General features: G+C 48.0%; 2 long non-coding RNA genes across 2 annotated transcripts in view; one reads left to right on the top strand and one right to left on the bottom strand.

Annotated features, from left to right (window-relative positions):
- LOC142487753 (uncharacterized) overlaps positions 1-16,597 on the bottom strand; it is a 193,496-nt gene that overhangs the window by 152,174 nt on the left and 24,725 nt on the right. The gene's annotated exons all lie outside the window — the stretch shown is intronic.
- LOC142487755 (uncharacterized) overlaps positions 16,056-16,597 on the top strand; it is a 42,522-nt gene continuing 41,980 nt past the window's right edge. Inside the window, exon 1 of the long non-coding RNA XR_012799304.1 lies at positions 16,056-16,134. This is a non-coding gene — a long non-coding RNA (uncharacterized LOC142487755). The remainder of the gene's footprint in view (positions 16,135-16,597) is intronic.

Here is a 16,597-nt window from a genome sequence, read left to right as displayed (position 1 = left end):
ATGTTTTTTGTGCCGGAGACACAGGGAGATAAGGTGACTTGCCCAAGGTCACAAGGAGCAGACACTGGGAATTGAACCAGGTTCCCCTGCTTCAAACTCAGTGCCAGTCAGTGAGGGATTTATGGAGCAAGTGGGAGGAATTAGGGCTGGGATACATTTGCATATTGGTGCAAATCTATGTATTAAGAAATGTGAGGCTTGTGATACTTTTGTTGACAGTTTTCTGCTTTGGTTTTCTCTGTCACCATAAAGTATGTGAATATAAGGGTTCTATCTGTATACCAAGATGGCCGACAGACCAGGTCATATAAATGTGTAGCCAGGTCCCCCAGGCTGACTCCGTTGTGGTGAGAGAGTCAGGGAAGGTTGCAGGGAGCGCTCTGGTGCACCGGAGGTTCCGCGGAGGCCTGAGCATCCAGGGCGCCGCCATTTCTGTATTTGTGCATGCGCAGCAAGTGGTTGCGGTAGCGCGCGAAGCACCGACCAACCAGAGGAGGTTTAGAGCCGGGGACAACAAGTCCCATGAGCCTCAGCCGGACCAGGTGACGCCCGGGAGCCTATAGAGCGGAGAGAGAGACTGAGCAGGGAGAGGTTAGGAGGTTGTGCAGGGGAGCACGCTTGGCAGAGAAGACCGGGAAGGGGAAGAGGTAGGAGCTCAGTGTGTAGAGAGGCAAGTAGCCTTTACACTAGGCCCGAATACCCCCAGGCCCAGATAGGCCCTGAGTCCCAGTCAGTTACAGTTAATGCAGGGACAAGCCATAGAATAGGAACTTCTCACATTAGTGAATGAAGCTAGGGACACAGAGACTGTCACATCATCATCCAGAGGTTTGGGACCAGACCTCCTCAGGAACATCATCAGCCCTCTGGGTGGGATCGCCCCGGAGGACATCACTGGCAGCTCCGCGTCGTCGGATCCTTTGTGAGGATAGTTTGCGGGCCCGAGCGCTCCTCATCCATCTAAGTGCACCAACTATAACATTGCTCATATTAGTGGCTGCGCAGTAACACACACACACACATTTGGGGGTTGCGGTGTGGGGTGTTGGACACGGTGTGGGAACACGGTGAAGGGTCGCGTCCTGCGAGACGCGTTAGCTATTGTGTCTCCTCAAGGAGTAATACTGATAGGTTATGATACATGCATGGTTATGGTTAGCGCTAGTAAAGCTACTGTTTCTTTTACATGCTGTGTGAGCAGTATTGTGTTATTGTCCTGCGAGGAACAACTCCCGCTCTGCTGGGAGCCATCGCAGGTGGAGGCGATGCATTTGGTAAGAGATAATCCATACATATACATTGCCCCCGGCTCTCCGTGGCAGAGGCTTAGGCCCTGCGAGCCAACAGGTTGTACAGCTTTGGTAGTTATACTCTATTCAGAAGGAAACAGGGCTACATTTGGAGGCGCTGCTGAGATCAAGACCTGGGGTGCCCAAAATTTGAATTTCATACAAATTATCTGTTGAGAATGACTCTCCCATCACGTCAGAGCGTACGCAACTGGGCGCGGCAGACGCACACGCCCGCGCGCAGAGTGGTTGCAGTAAGTCAAGTACCTATGGCCTTACCTTTAGAGACATTGCAAACTGCATTAAGGCAAATACCGGGATTTTCCAAAGCCCATCTCGTGGATGTTCTAATAGACAAAGACTCTAAGTGGAATACCCTACTAGTTGATTGTCGCAGAGACCTTGCCATCATGGAGCCGCCAGCACCACAGTATTTGCAGCTCCTTAATTCCTCACCAGGCGGAAGTCCGTTCATCTACCCTTTAAGGGAAATCCAAACCGAAGTACCCAGGGAGGAGTGTCACACGCCGGTATCAGTTACCTACCCAGAAAGTGAGGCGGGTAGGTGCCGGTCGGAGCTCAGTTGTCCTGGTTCCGGTGTGTCAGAGGAAGCGGAACTGTGTGGAGATATGTTACAAAAGCTCACGGAAAAGATAAGCCTATTGGCCTCCCCGCCGAGTTTACCACCCTTAGTCGAGGCTTTAACCCTGGCATCTCGGTCTCAAAATTATAGGAAATTGAAGGCCTTCTCTGGAACCCTCCCCACCCCTACTGGAGAAGAAGGGATAGAACCTTGGAAGGAACACACCTGGGGCGTGATGGAGGAATGGTCATGTATAGAAGCTGTCAAACGCCAGCGTCTCATGGAATGTTTGAGACCCCCTGCTTCTACTCTGGTCAGTATCCATCGGGAGCAACACCCTGACTTAACCTCCCGGATGATAGTGGAATTTCTGACGGAAGCCTATAGAGTGGCGGAAGACGACGGAGCCCTGTGGGCTAAGTACTATGCTATCACCCAAAAAGAAGGGGAAGATTTGTCGGCTTTCATCCATCATGTGCAGATAGCGTTGGGACCCTTGCTTCACCGTAAGTTCGTCCTAGCCTCCCAAATGGATGAATACCTTCGTAAGCAATACCTGCGGGGTTCCAGTCCAAATCACCCCATTGCTAACATGATTCGCGACAACCTCACACGAGGGAGCCTGCCTACATTCACTGGATTACTGCAACAAGTTAAGGAACACGAGGCTCATCTATTGCTCCATTCTCCCCAGAAATCTAAAGGATCTTCTACCTCCAAGAGCAAAGGACCTAGCAAAAAAAAGGAGGAAACCCCGGTGAAAACAGTGCCTCCCCTCCCTACAACCGTCGTACGCCATCACGTGACCTGGCGTGCTATAAGTGTGGAAGAAAGGGGCATATATCCTACGACTGCCATATGGGAGAACGCCATGACCAGAGCCCGTCCCCCAAGAAGTTCCCTCCTAGCTCTATGGTTTGTGGGGTATACACAGCAGATGGAGAGATCTTGGAGTCCCCTGAGCAACAAGAGCTCCTATCGACCAATGATCCAGTCAAAACCACTGCCGGTGATGATAACCTCACCTTTGATGGGAACACTCGAGTGGGACCTGTAGCCCTCATACGCGTGTTAGTGGATGGTATCTATTCCTCGGCGTTGCTAGACACAGGGTCCCAAGTGAACATCATATACTGAGGATTCTATGATCAGCATCTTCAGAAGAGACCGCTGAAGTTTGCGGAACATTTGAAAGTGAGGGGCCTGAGCAGTGCAGATTACCCCATCGATGGTATCGTAACGGTGTCACTAGAGATTCAACAGCTCAACACTGGGAATCCCACCCCATGGAGGTGGAAGCTCTAGTTTGTCCGGAACCTCAGGATCTACCCAAATACCCAATCATTCTAGGGACTAACTCAGACATTGTGCGTGCCGTCATTCGAGCCTACCTACAAGAGACCAATGAATTGCATATGTCCAGCCTTCAGCTACAACTCATCCAGGTGAAAAAGGGACCCTAATGTACTTACACCCGATAGCTATGGATTGTTATTCTGCGGACGAGCCGGGCTGACTGAAATTCCGCCAGGAGGAATACAGCGGATGTCCGCTTGGTGTTCATATACCGATCGAGATGAAGAAGAACACCTATTCTCCTAGGAGAGCACCCCCGAGGAGGACGTTCGAAGAGGATATAAAATAATACCAGAAATAAGAGATTGGACATCAGCCATTCCCCGTCGAACCTATGTGTCGGTGCAAGATCTGTCCCCCTTCACTATGGCTATAGATGCTGGACAAAGATTGGGTCGAATATACCCGGTCAGCTCGGTGGAAGAACCGTTCCACGTCAACTCCGCGAGAGCCCAAGACTCACACGGGGGCTAGATTTCAACTTTGGATCTTCCGGACTGCCTGACGAATGGAGAGAGAGACTGAGGGGCAAATTGGAGGACCGACGAGAAGTATTCTCTACCAGCAAGATGGATGTGGGGTGCAGTCGCAGCGCTCAGCATACTATCTGCCTGAGTGATATGACCCCATTCCGTGAATGTTCCCGTCGTATCGCCTCTAGGGATGTCGAAGATGTACGGGCTGTGATCCACGAGATGGAAGAAGCCGGGATTATCACGGAATCAAGGAGTCCCTACGCTTCTCCCATTGTGGTGGTGAGAAAGAAGAATGGGACCATGAGACTGTGCGTGGACTATAGAACCTTGAATAATCGCACGGTGCCAGATCAATATAATCTTCCCCGTATAGAAGAGATTCTGAATGCCCTCAATGGAAGCCAATGGTTTAGCGTGTTGGATTTAAGATCCGGATACTACCAAGTACCCATGAGTCTAGAGCAGCGTTTCCCAAATGGTGGGTCGCGACCCGGCACCGGGCCACGGCACCAAAATTGCCCCCCCCCCGCTCAAGTTAAAAAAAATGGCGGCGATTCCCCCCGCGGTCCCGCGCGTTTGCGCAGGGCAAGCAGGGCCCACTCCCTTCCTCCCCCTCCCCGCTCCCAACGTGGGACGGAGGAGGAAGTACCAGCTCCTCTGCGGCCCGCACGTTACATGGGGGAGGGTGGAAGTACAAGCTCCTACTGCGGCCCGCTTCCCCCCGCGGCCAGCTTCCCGAGCTCACCTACCGTGTCACCCCCTCCCGAGCCCACCTCCCGTGCCCCCAAGCCCACCTCCCGTCCCGGGCAGCAGGGGATATCAGGGGCAGCAGGGGAAAGTGTCCGGCGGCAAGGTAAGTCACCCCACCCAGTCACTGCCTCCCACCCAAGTGTCCCTGGCCACCACCCACCCACCCAAGTGTCCTTGGCCCCCTCCCTCCCACCCACCCACCCAAGTGTCCCTGGCCCCCTCCCACCCACCCAAGTGTCCCTGGCCCCCTCCCACCCACCCACGTGTCCCTGCCCCCCCCTCTCCCACCCAAGTGTCCCTGGCCCCCCCTCCAGTCACTCACATCCGTCGTTGCCTGTAATTCACTGTTTGTGTCTGTGTGCGTATAGGGGAGAGCGAGTGTGTGTGTGTGTGTCTGTGTGTGTATCAGTGTTTGTGTGTGTAGCAGTGTGTGTGTGTGTGTGTGTGTAGCAGTGTCTATGTGGCTGCGTGTGTGTCAGTGGCTGGGTGTGTGTGTCAGTGGCTGCGTGTGTGTGTATCAGTGGCTCTGTGTGTGTATCAGTGTGTGTGTCAGTGGCTGCGTGTGTCAGTGGCTGTGTGTGTGTGTGTGTGTGTATCAGTGGCTGTGTGTGTGTGTATCAGTGGCTGTGTGTGTGTGTGTGTGTGTATATCAGTAGCTGTGTGTGTGTCTGTGCAGGCCCTATAGGCCAATATAGGCGATAAAATTTTTAGTGGGTCACGAAAAAGAAGTTAAAAAATAACCGGGTCACGGAAAAAAAAGTTTGGGAAACCCTGGTCTAGAGGATCAAGAAAAGACAGCTTTCATCTGCCCCTTAGGGTTTTACCAATTCACATGTATGCCACAGGGCATTTGTGGAGCACCAGCCACTTTCCAGAGACTAATGGAGAAAACCCTAGGAGATATGAACCCAAGAGAATGCATATATAGAATGTGTATCTGGACGACATTATCGTATTCGGAAAGACATTGGAGGAACATGAGACGAGACTCCTAAAAGTACTGGACCGCCTAGCAAAAGAAGGACTCAAACTGTCTTTGGACAAGTGCCGATTCTGTAGAACCTCAGTGACCTATGTGGGACATATCGTGTCCGCAGAAGGAATAGCCACTGACCCATAGAAGCAGTAGTAAAGTGACCCGATAATGTTATGGAACTGCGCTCTTTCCTGGGGTTCTGCGGGTACTATCGTCAGCTCGTAGAAGGGTATTCCCGTCGCGCAAAACCACTCAACAATCTCCTTAAAATATATCCGGAGGATACTGGACGTAAGGCGACATCTGCCCATCAATCGTTTGGCAACAAGTGGACACCCGAGTGTGATCAGGCATTCATGGGCCTAAAACAAAGTTTGACGGCTGCACCAGTGCTAGCATATGCTGATCCAGAACAACCATACATTCTGCATGTGGACGCTAGTCTCAACGGACTAGGTGCGGTGTTAGACCAGAAACACTCGGCGGGGCTTTGGCCGGTAGCCTACAATCAGTCCCAGTCTAACTCCCAGTGAACAAAATTATCCGGTGCACAAGTTAGAATTTCTGGCATTGAAATGGGCTATAGTGGATAAGCTCCATGACTACCTCTACGGAATTGCCTTCGAAGTACGGACGAACAATAATCCCCTTACGTACACTACCGACACACTTTATTAGAGTGTGGCCGGTACCGCAAGCCGGGAGATTTCCCGGCTTGCTAGTGGCCGCCCCTCGGCGTGCCGCGCGTCATAGACGCGCGGTCACGCGTCTTCGGGAGCGTGCGCCCCCTGCACGCGCGTCCAGGGGCTCCCCGAGGGAGCCCTGGTGTCCCGCGATCGCGGGACAGCGGCAGGGGGTTCCGGGGGACCCGGCGGACCCGGCAGCGGTAGGGAGAGCGCCCCGATCGGAGGGCGCTCTTCCGCTGCTTCGGCGCGCGCCCGTCACTCTCGGGCGCGCGCCAGGCTACTGCTGCGGCCAAGAACGGGCAAATGCTCGAATAAACTTGGCCGCAGCAGTACATTATGACTTCAGCTAAACTGGACGCGGCTGGCCATCGTTGGTTGGCCGCACTGTGCAACTATAACTTCACCCTGAAATATAAACCTGGCCCTCTGAATGTTGGAGCCGACGCCCTGTCTAGAAGACCGGGGCTGAATGCCACTCCAGATGATGACCAGTGGGAGGAGATTCCCGGACCCGGAATGCGGGTTATGTGCTGTACAGCGGCCATCATTGATGATCAAGTGGCGTTTTCCGAACTAAGAGTGGCGGACTCTCTAGGGTGTGCGTCCAAAGCCATCCTGGCTGCGTACTGTGACCCTAGTGGAATGCACGTTACCCCAGACAAATTATATCCTGGAAAGATATGGTTCGATACCACGTTCGTGACTCGATAGCTGGCACTATACTGTACGCTATGCTATCCAGAAAAAAATCGGCCAGACCTGCTGAAGCACGCCCCTAATGATGTGGTGGGCATCCTTATGAGGGAAGCTGACAAGTTCGAGATACGTGATAATCTGCTGTATATAGTAGTGAATTACCACAATCACCCAAGCAGACGACAACTGGTCCTCCCTAAAATCTTACAACACATGGTACTGAGATCACTACATGATGAACATGGTCACCTAGACATCGATAAAACCTTCGGGCTCATGAGAGATAGGTTTTTCTGGCCAAAAATGAGAGAGGCGGTGGAACGTCATTGTCGACGCTGCAGTCGGTGTATCCAACGCAAGACTCTTCCGACAAGAGCAGCCCCAATGGGTCACCAAAAAATCTCGGGCCCCATGGACTTAGTGTGTTTGGAATTCCTGTGCATTGAGCCGGATAACCGGGGGATATGTAATGTACTAGTCATCACAGATCATTACACCAGGTACGCACAAGCCTTCCCGACCAAGGACCAGAAAGCAATTACCATAGCCAAGGTCCTTTGGGAAAGTACTTTATGCATTACGGCCTTCCCTACAGATTGCATTCTGATAAAGGCCAAGACTTTGAGAGCAAATTGATTCGAGAGTTGTTGAAGATTTTGAACATCACTAAATCACGAACCACTCCTTATCACCCTGAAGGTGATGCCTTGCCGGAATGGTTTAATCGTACCTTGCTAGACATGTTGGGTACCCTGACTGGCGCACAGAAGACAGAGTGGAGTCGACATGTAGAAACGTTAGTACACGCTTACAATTGTACTCGACATGAATCTACTGGATTCTCTCCCTACTTTCTGATGTTCGGGAGAGAAGCACGGCTACCTGTGGATATACGACTAAGGGTCTCCACTGATGGAATTCAAAACGCCAATCATTTCAAATTTGTAAGACGGCTTCAAGAGAATTTGCAACAGGCATATCAGCAGGCTGAAAAGTCTACAGAGAAACTGAATGCCGGAAATAAAAACCGCTACGACCACAAGGTCAAACACCGTGACATCCGTCCTGGTGATGCTGTACTTCTCCGCAACTTGGGAGTGCCGGGAAAACCTAAGCTAGCCGACCGGTGGCGAGAGGGTGTCTATGAAGTGGAGTCTCAGGTGCCTGGCCTCCCGGTCTACCGTATCAAAGACTCCGAGGGCCGGGTAAAGGTATAGCACAGAAACCATTTACTTCCTATCCCACAGGTAGGAGAGGATGAACCTGAGATATCAGCTACTCCGTTGGATGGGGAACCGAACCCGCGTGAGGTTGGTCAAGAGACTGGTAATGATACCACCTCTGAAGATCCCCAAGAGGGACCCTCTCAAAGGGGCCCTCGAACTCAAAGAGCATCACCTGGGGGAGCTACGGGTAAAGGGCTCTGTAACCAAACGCCTAATACGGTGACTCCTGAGAATTCACCTCTGGATCCACAGAGTCCATGTTTTGTGCCTTCCAATGTCTGTTCAGAGACTCTACTCCCCTCAAGGGAAGAGGCTGAGCCTCAGGACTATAGTGGTCGCTCTCCCGAGGGAGTGACCGAAAAACAGCTTCGAAAGAGTCAGAGAGTCGGGCAGCCTCCAATGAAGATGACCTATGATCAGTTTGGGGCACCCCATTATGAGGCTCAGCAGTGGGCTCGCAATAGAGTGAAATCTGTTATCGTTATGTTCAGTGAGATGTACAATCTTATATAGAGCTATGATATGTTAAGTTGTACGTATTCTATGCATTTTTATTATATAACCTGTGTACGAAGTTATGATCAGTTATTGATATGCTGTTCCAAGCGGGGACGTTGGATTCCACGAGGCGGAGGATGTAGCCGTGTCCCCCAGGCTGACTCTCACCTCCGTTGTGGTGAGAGAGTCAGGGAAGGTTGCAGGGAGCGCTCCGGTGACCGCCATTTCTGTATTTGCGCATGCGCAGTGGTTGCGGTAGCGCGCGAAGCACCGACCAACCAGAGGAGGTTTAGAGCAGGGGACTACAAGACCCATGAGCCTCAGCCGGACTAGGTGACGCCCGGGAGCCAATAGGGCGGAGAGACTGAGCAGGGAGGGGTTAGGAGGTTGCGCAGGGGAGCACGCTTGGCAGGGAAGACCGGGAAGGGGAAGAGGTAGGAGCTCAGTGTGTAGAGAGGCAAGTAGCCTCTACACTAGGCCTGAAAACCCCCAGGCCCAGATAGGTCCTGAGTCCCAGTCAGTTACAGTTAATGCAGGGACAAGTCATAGAATAGGAACTTGTCACATTAGTGAATGAAGCTAGGGACACAGAGACTGTCACATCATCATCCAGAGGTTTGGGACCAGACCTCCTCAGGAACATAATCAGCCCTCCGGGTGGGATCGCCCCGGAAGACATCACTGGCAGCTCTGCGTAGTCGGATCCTTTGTGAAGACAGTTTGCGGGCCCGAGCGCTCCTAACATCCATCTAAGTGCACCAACTATAACATTGCTCATATTAGTGGCTGTGCAGTAACACACACACACACATTTGGGGGTTGCGGTGTGGGGTGTTGGACACGGTGTGGGAACACGGTGAAGGGTCGCGTCCTGCGAGACGCGTTAGCTATATTGTCTCCTCAAGGAGTAATACTGATAGGTTATGATACATGCATGGTTATGGTTACCGCTAGTAAAGCTACTGTTTCTTTTACATGCTGTGTGAGTAGTATTGTGTTATTGTCCTGCGAGGAACAACTCCCGCTCTGCTGGGAGCCATCGCAGGTGTAGGCGCTGCATTTGGTAAGAGATAATCCATACATATACATTGCCCCAGGCTCTCCGTGGCAGAGGCTTAGGCCCTGCGAGCCAACAGGTTGTACAGCATTGGTAGTTATACTGTATTCAGAAGGAAACAGGGCTACACATGTAAGTATCCTCACTGGTATATACCAGTTTTTAACTGCACTAAGTTACATAAACTAAGTGTAAGCTTATTAACCCCTTCAGGGTATATTTCACAGTGCATTTGTATGCATTTAGCATAGGGACCTGCTATTGAGACTTACCTTGACGTTGGTTAGCAGGCTTAACATTATTTGATCCAAGGATGTAACCAAAATTCTCCTTTGTCTTACAGACTTAGTTTTCACTATGCATATTTATTTCCCCATTTATTGCTATCCCAATAGGAGAAGTGCAGGGATTCACTTTCTGTTTTTTCACATATGTATGGTCAATCTTTTCACACGCAGCATGCTCCTTACACGGAGAAGCACGGTCAATATGTATATTTGTTTTAAATCACCCTGTATCACATGATGGGGAGGGAAGTAACTCGGTGTGACCCCACACAGTTATCCATATAGGGTCCTAAACCCTTTAACTACTAGTAGTCCCTAGCAGGGTAGTCACATATGTATGCTGGCTTATTTTGTGGCCTTTTGAAATCCGAGCTGACAAACCCTTTTGAATTATCAGAGAGCACTCCCAGAGAAGCAGCTGCAAATTATATACACTTTATACGGTCTCCATCAGAAAAGTTTAACTAAACCATTACACTATTATAAGGCAATACTGTAGGTAACTTAGCCTAATTAACACAAATATAATGTTCCCAGCACTCAAACGACAAATTGAAAAGGGTATACGCCAAATGTTTTAATGAGAGAGAAAAGCACACACACCCATAAGGGGTATAAGTAAATCACAATACCAGAACACATGTGTTAAGGGAGGATAGAAAAACAAGGTGAAGGGTAGGGCAGGGGCGGGGGGAAGGGTAGTGCAAGCAAGGTAAAAATACAGGGGAAGGGGAGCAACGTTTCGGGGATAGGACCCCTTCTTCAGGCTGTTCCCAAAAGGCAAAAAATGGCCAATGGTACTTCCCTTGACCTTGTAAAAACTCCCTATAATACAATGCAAAAAGCAAAAATAAAGTTCATCCCCAAGGGGAGAGAGTTAGCAAACAAGCCAACACCTTCCAGCAAAATGATGGATATGCAGCTCATGATTAAAGATCAGTGAGAGTCTCACAGACCATAAGGTAAGAGTTCCAGAGTATCCTTGGTGCACACCTAAATAAAGCTTAATTAGTGCTCACTTACAGGCAGGCAATGGGGAACAACAGTGTAGGCAAAATGCTCAAAATAGCACAGTAATAATATGGCTGTGCCGACCAGTGAAAGTGCTGGGTGTTGATGTAAACCCCGTGGGCGCTTGTGGATGTCTGCTAGCTGACAGTCCTTCTGCTCACTCTCACAGTGTGGGAAGACAAGGTGCTGAGTGCTGTCTATTTACTGTTTTGCTACGTAACTTAGCCCCAGATCCATAAAACGGTGCTAATCTTTAGCAAGTGTTTACTCCCATTCACTTGAATAGAAGTAAAGGCCTGCTAAACGTGGCACCCTTTTGTAGATATGGGTCTAAGAGACCTTTCTGATACTAGTGTAGCTTCACTTTTTGGCCTAGTTTATGCCTGGGACCCCCGCTGTTCTTTGAAAATAGCCATTGGGAAAAATTAATATCCAAAAGCAGACTGTGTGGGCGTTAACATTCTTTTGCTTAGCACAGCACAGCTAGTTGGAGCCGTGTGACTGGATTCCATGCAATTCAACACTGCCACTTTGCAAATTAGAGCCATATTTGGTGTAATTTCAATTTTATCAGTAGAATGAAACCACAGTAAATCTGCAAGCAACACAGTAGATTGTGACAACCGTTAAAATAGCCAATGGTAAAAAAGAAAATCAGTGCAGCTTTGCATTAACGCAAAGGTTAATTAGTGTTAGGTTACTCATAACGCCAATCCACTAAAGCAAATAACCTATTGTTAACCCAGTGCTACTCCTTAAATAACATCTAGTTGTTTTGTTTCTGCACGTTAGTGTTAATGATATCCAAAAGGTGTTCCCCCTAACATCCACTAAACGTCGTTCAGGTTAGCATAGGGATGAGAGCGAGAGGTATCTCAGGTGTGCTCCTTTTTGAGTACAGATGTGTCTACACGAGTTCTTTAAGGGGATATATATAGCACTTGGGTCCCTCTCCCATTCCCCCATTCCCCTATCTCTCTCCCCCTCCCTCTTCCATATTTCTGGCTCTGGACCGAGCTAATGACACTTTAAGTAAAACATGACTTTGTCAGGTTTTTTTAACCTAACGTTAACCATATGTTAATGAGTTATATGTTGGCCGTTACTTTTGCATATAGTTAGCTTAGCAATTAAACTCAGGCAAAATAAAGTGTGCATCTGGCCCATAGAGAGAGGCTAGTACTTTTAGTCTTCTTTCCACTTAAAGCATGTGTGCTTTGCCTTTTTTCCCTTTAATATACAGGTGCGCCAATGAGTATTCTAACACTTGCCTTGGAAAATCTGTGTTTATCACCAACAAGACCCAGGTACATGCTGCAACATTTCACACATTTCTGCAGAGACTAATGGCCCATCGGATTAACACAGCAGGGGTTCCTGGCATTCCCATTCAGTTTGAATGGGACTGCCATGGACCCCCACTGTTAATCCTATGGGCCATTAGTCTGTCTGCAGAAATGTGTGAAAAGTTGCAGCATGTACATGACCTGGGTCTTTTTGGTGATTGCCCCTGATTTGTTTTAGAATAATCGTCGGCACTACAGTACATGAAAAAACAGCATTACCCTGACTTCAAGGTATTCTAGGACTAACGGATTTGTAGCTCCTTTGTACACTTTCTCATACTCTGGAAGAAGAACCACACATGCAGTGTGTAACCAACAGTATCCAGAGGAAAGATTTAACTTGGTGGAAACCAAACTATAGAATCGAATGATATCAATATGGAAAGCTGTTTCTCCAGAGTAAACCAGGCCGTGAAGTATAACAAATACGATGTTTTAAAGTTGCAGCCAATGCCAGACAAAAGTGAACCATGGGAAATATGTTTATCAGGCTAATTTACAGTGACGGATGCTTCTTTTTCTTTAATAAAAATTATTCTGGATTCAGGGTCATGTCTGGGGTATGAATGAACCCAGCTAGCTTCAACTCAGCCCTCTTTCCAAAGCACAAGTCCTGTATATTTTCTTCACTTTATTTAGGACAGCAGCAATAAAAACAGGCACTTGTGGATGAGATGTTTGTGTTGGAAAAGTGTATCTCTGTGGGTGCTTTGTAGTAAGGGCAGGTGAAAAGGATAAGGCCTTGTCAGTAGAGAAGTAACAGAACGTACTCACTCAGCCAATGTTGAAGGTAAAAGAAAGTGTGAGGGAATTCTGGGTAGAAGGAATAGTCTTGGGACAGACTATCTGGAAACAAACAAGAGGGGAGGGCAGAATAGCCCATTCTGAGAAGAATCTCAGAGGTTGCTGTAGCAACTCACTGGCTACCTGCTCACAGGCAGAAAGGGCAACATATTAATACATCACACAGACACGGTGTGTGCATGTGGAACAAATGCCTGCAGCTGAACTTAAGGAGCTGACAAGCAGAAGGGGGTGTCAGGCAGAAATGTGGTTCTTGTTCCATGATAAAAATTGCGTGTGTTCATTTACTTTTTATACTTTCCATAATGTTATCAAAATTGACAAAATATTATCAAATGCAAAACAAGAAGACAGCAAAAAAGAAAGTGGTTGTGTGAACATAAAAAAAATATATTTATTTAAGCTCACAATACCAACGTTTCTTCATCAGGGCTTGCGCAGCTTATACTGATTGTTTGCTATTTGGATTCCAACATGTAAGAGCCCTTGCTTTATAGCTTGTGGCACAAATACTATTATACATTTTTTCCCCCTCACATTAATATGTTGTTTATGAAGCACCCTTTCCTCCCCATCCTATATGAGATTATGTCACTACCGGTGTATTCTGGTGCGTACCTGTGAGGTAGAACAGGAGACTGGAGATCTCCGCGATGGTATAGGGAGGCATAAGGACAGGCTATACGGATGGTTATCAGTCAGTGGCAGCGCCTCCAGCCCAAGAGGATCCTGGTGCTGCCAGGATGGACCTCAGGGGCACCTCTTTGAGTGGTCATTTTCAATTAGCACACCAGATTGGGTATAACTCGGGTTTATTTGGTACACAGCAGGATACACAGGATACAGTCCCTGAATGCAATACTCAGACTTGAGGCCTTGGATAACCCCTTCTTAGTAAACCTTACCCCCTAGTGGGGCAAGGCCTCAGCCTACTCCTTCTTAGGAGAGGTTCTCTTCTGTATCCTCATAGCATGGAGGGCAGCCCCGAACTCCCCTCTCTAACCCTTACTCTAACCTAAAGAGGGAAAAAACCCTCCTTCCCTGGAGAGTGACTTGTAAGCCAGTCTACCTACAGTCATAGACCCCCCTTACAATAACAGACTATTCCTGAACTTTATTGATAACACACACAACACAATATAATAGGCCCTGCAGGAATTACTCCTAACACTGCCCACTCTTTACTGGGACTTACAGTGTTAGAGGGATCAGGGAATCAGCAGTCCAAGGGGACTTGGCTACATCTATATTAAAAGCAGGGCTGCGGACAGAAGGGGAAAGCTAGGCATCCTGTCCGGGCCAGTGAGTGAAAGTGGCCTCATAAGCAGGTGTTGCAGGGGGGGCCTGCTGGAGGGTGTCTGTTGAGGTGCCTTTCTGAGGCTGCATGCTGTAAGCAAATGGAAGGAAGGCTCCCCTGACAGGCACCGCCGTGGGCACCCTCCAGCAGGCAGCTCTGCAGGCCCCCTCAACAGGCCCCTCAAACCAGGACAGCAGGTAGGCAGTGGGTACACAGAGCTCCCCCCCCTCTCTCTCTCTCCCTCTCTCTCTCTACCCCCTTCCTTTGCTCCCCCCATCACTCTCACTCTCTGCCCACTTTCCCTTTCCTCCTCTTTCCTTCTCTCCCCCTCTTCCTGCACTGTATCTACACCCGTCTTCGCTCTCTTTCCCACCGTCTCTCTCTCCCGTCTGTCTCTCTCCCCATCCCCCCCCCCCCACTCTCCTACTCCTCGCTCTCATTCTCACCCTCCATATCTCATCCTCCCCCCCTCAGAGACCCCCAGTGCGAAAAGTAAATGGGGGGATTAAGAGGGGGTGCATGCTACTTTAGTTTGTCCTGGGCCCCAAGATTTAAATTGGCGGTCTGATTAAGAGTACCTGGTCTTATATTTTTCTTAGTGATAATTAAGGCTGATCTATTTTGGTAATAAGCAATTTTTCAAATTTGGAAAAATAAAGATTCAGGTCTTCAGGGTCATCAATTACGGTATTAAAAAGGACCTTCAAACAGCTGGGAAGCATATTTAGCTTGTTTAGTGTCTTCAGAGCAAATATATGTAAAGGCCTCATTAGGCTCTTCACCAATTGGCTCGTCCATAATTGAGTAATCGTCGCATGTGTATACGGCCGGATAACTAATCCAACATATATTATAGAAAAAATCAGTAGTATACCTTGTAAACCTAAAACGGCACTATTGGTCCCTGCAAACACCAAAAAAACTCCTAAATCTATGGATTAAAAAAGGATTTGAGCAAGATTCAGACTTTTTTTAAATTAATATTGATATATCAATACATATAGATATATTAAATATTACAAATTATTAACTTTGAAACTGATCTAGATTTATTACTACTTTTTTTCTTCCAATTTCTCTTTTTGGTTGTCATTAGATGGTATTATTTCCCTGATTCAGCTTATGAGTTTAATAATCTTTATATATATTTATATAATTATATATTCTCTATATATTATAGGTTGGGTTTTGTTATAATAACAGTTCATGTGTCCTGAGTTACAGGTGGTGCTTTCATATTGTTTTTAATTTTTAGTCTTTTCACATACACTTTGTCTCTTTTGCAATTGTGTACAGTATGTCTTTTTTGTTCGCTCTTCAGTTTTTTTTTATTAGATTTGGTTATGTTTATTATATTCTGTTATGTTTAGTGTACTATTACTGTGATTACATCGTGGGATTCCCTCCTCCCTCTCGTTCCGTCCCTCAAGCCTTTGTTTACCATCCGGGCACTTCGGTGTGTTCCACTGTGATTGGCTGTGAGGGTGTGACGCGGGGGGCGGGGCATTTCGCCGGCTATATCCAGGAAGTAATCAGTAAGTGGATTACTCTTTGACAAAGCGCTGCAAAGTGCGAAACACGTTAGAGGATCACTTTGCCCACTTGTATGTTCCTGTGTATCTTTTCAATGGATTAAAAAACCTTGTTTTCACGGCACTTTATTGCTTGGTCCCCACTTTTTGCTGCTGCGCTCTTCTGGTTCCCTGGCTCTAGCTGGATCAACTAGGAACCCCTCGTGTTATGTACCCCGGCAGGAGATGCACGCGACTTGGAGCTTATGTTGATGGTTACACTCAGTGAGTACAATTTTCTACTACTATGACTTATTCATCATTTTGGTCTCTTGGACTGCAATATTGGATTTAGGATTGCCATCAGGACTGAGAAGTATATACTACTATGTGCTGTGCAAATATGCATCTACTTGTGTTATAGGGAGTCAGTATCAACTGATATCACCATCAAGACTTTTACCAGCACTTACATACTCACGTGCAATATATGACCATCTTGCTCTGGTTTAAGAACTGCATTTGATACCACATTGAACTTCTTTATTGTTTGTGGTTTGAGCACTAGTGGAGACTCAGTGGTCTCTTGTTCATTATATTTCAAACATATAAGTTTGTTTAATATCTAAACGATAATGGTGAAAAGCAGGGGTTGCAGACCTGTCTGAGACATGTGAATGTGCTCACAAGTGGTATTTTTATTAGCTGTGCGGTGGAGGGTTTTGGGCACTTTATTACCCACCATAAC

Source organism: Ascaphus truei, chromosome 2 (genome assembly GCF_040206685.1).
Source record: "Ascaphus truei isolate aAscTru1 chromosome 2, aAscTru1.hap1, whole genome shotgun sequence".
In the NCBI taxonomy this organism is placed as follows: Eukaryota; Metazoa; Chordata; class Amphibia; order Anura; family Ascaphidae; genus Ascaphus; species Ascaphus truei.
Note: the sequence above shows the minus strand (reverse complement) of the source record. Positions and strands in the feature narration are given on the sequence as shown.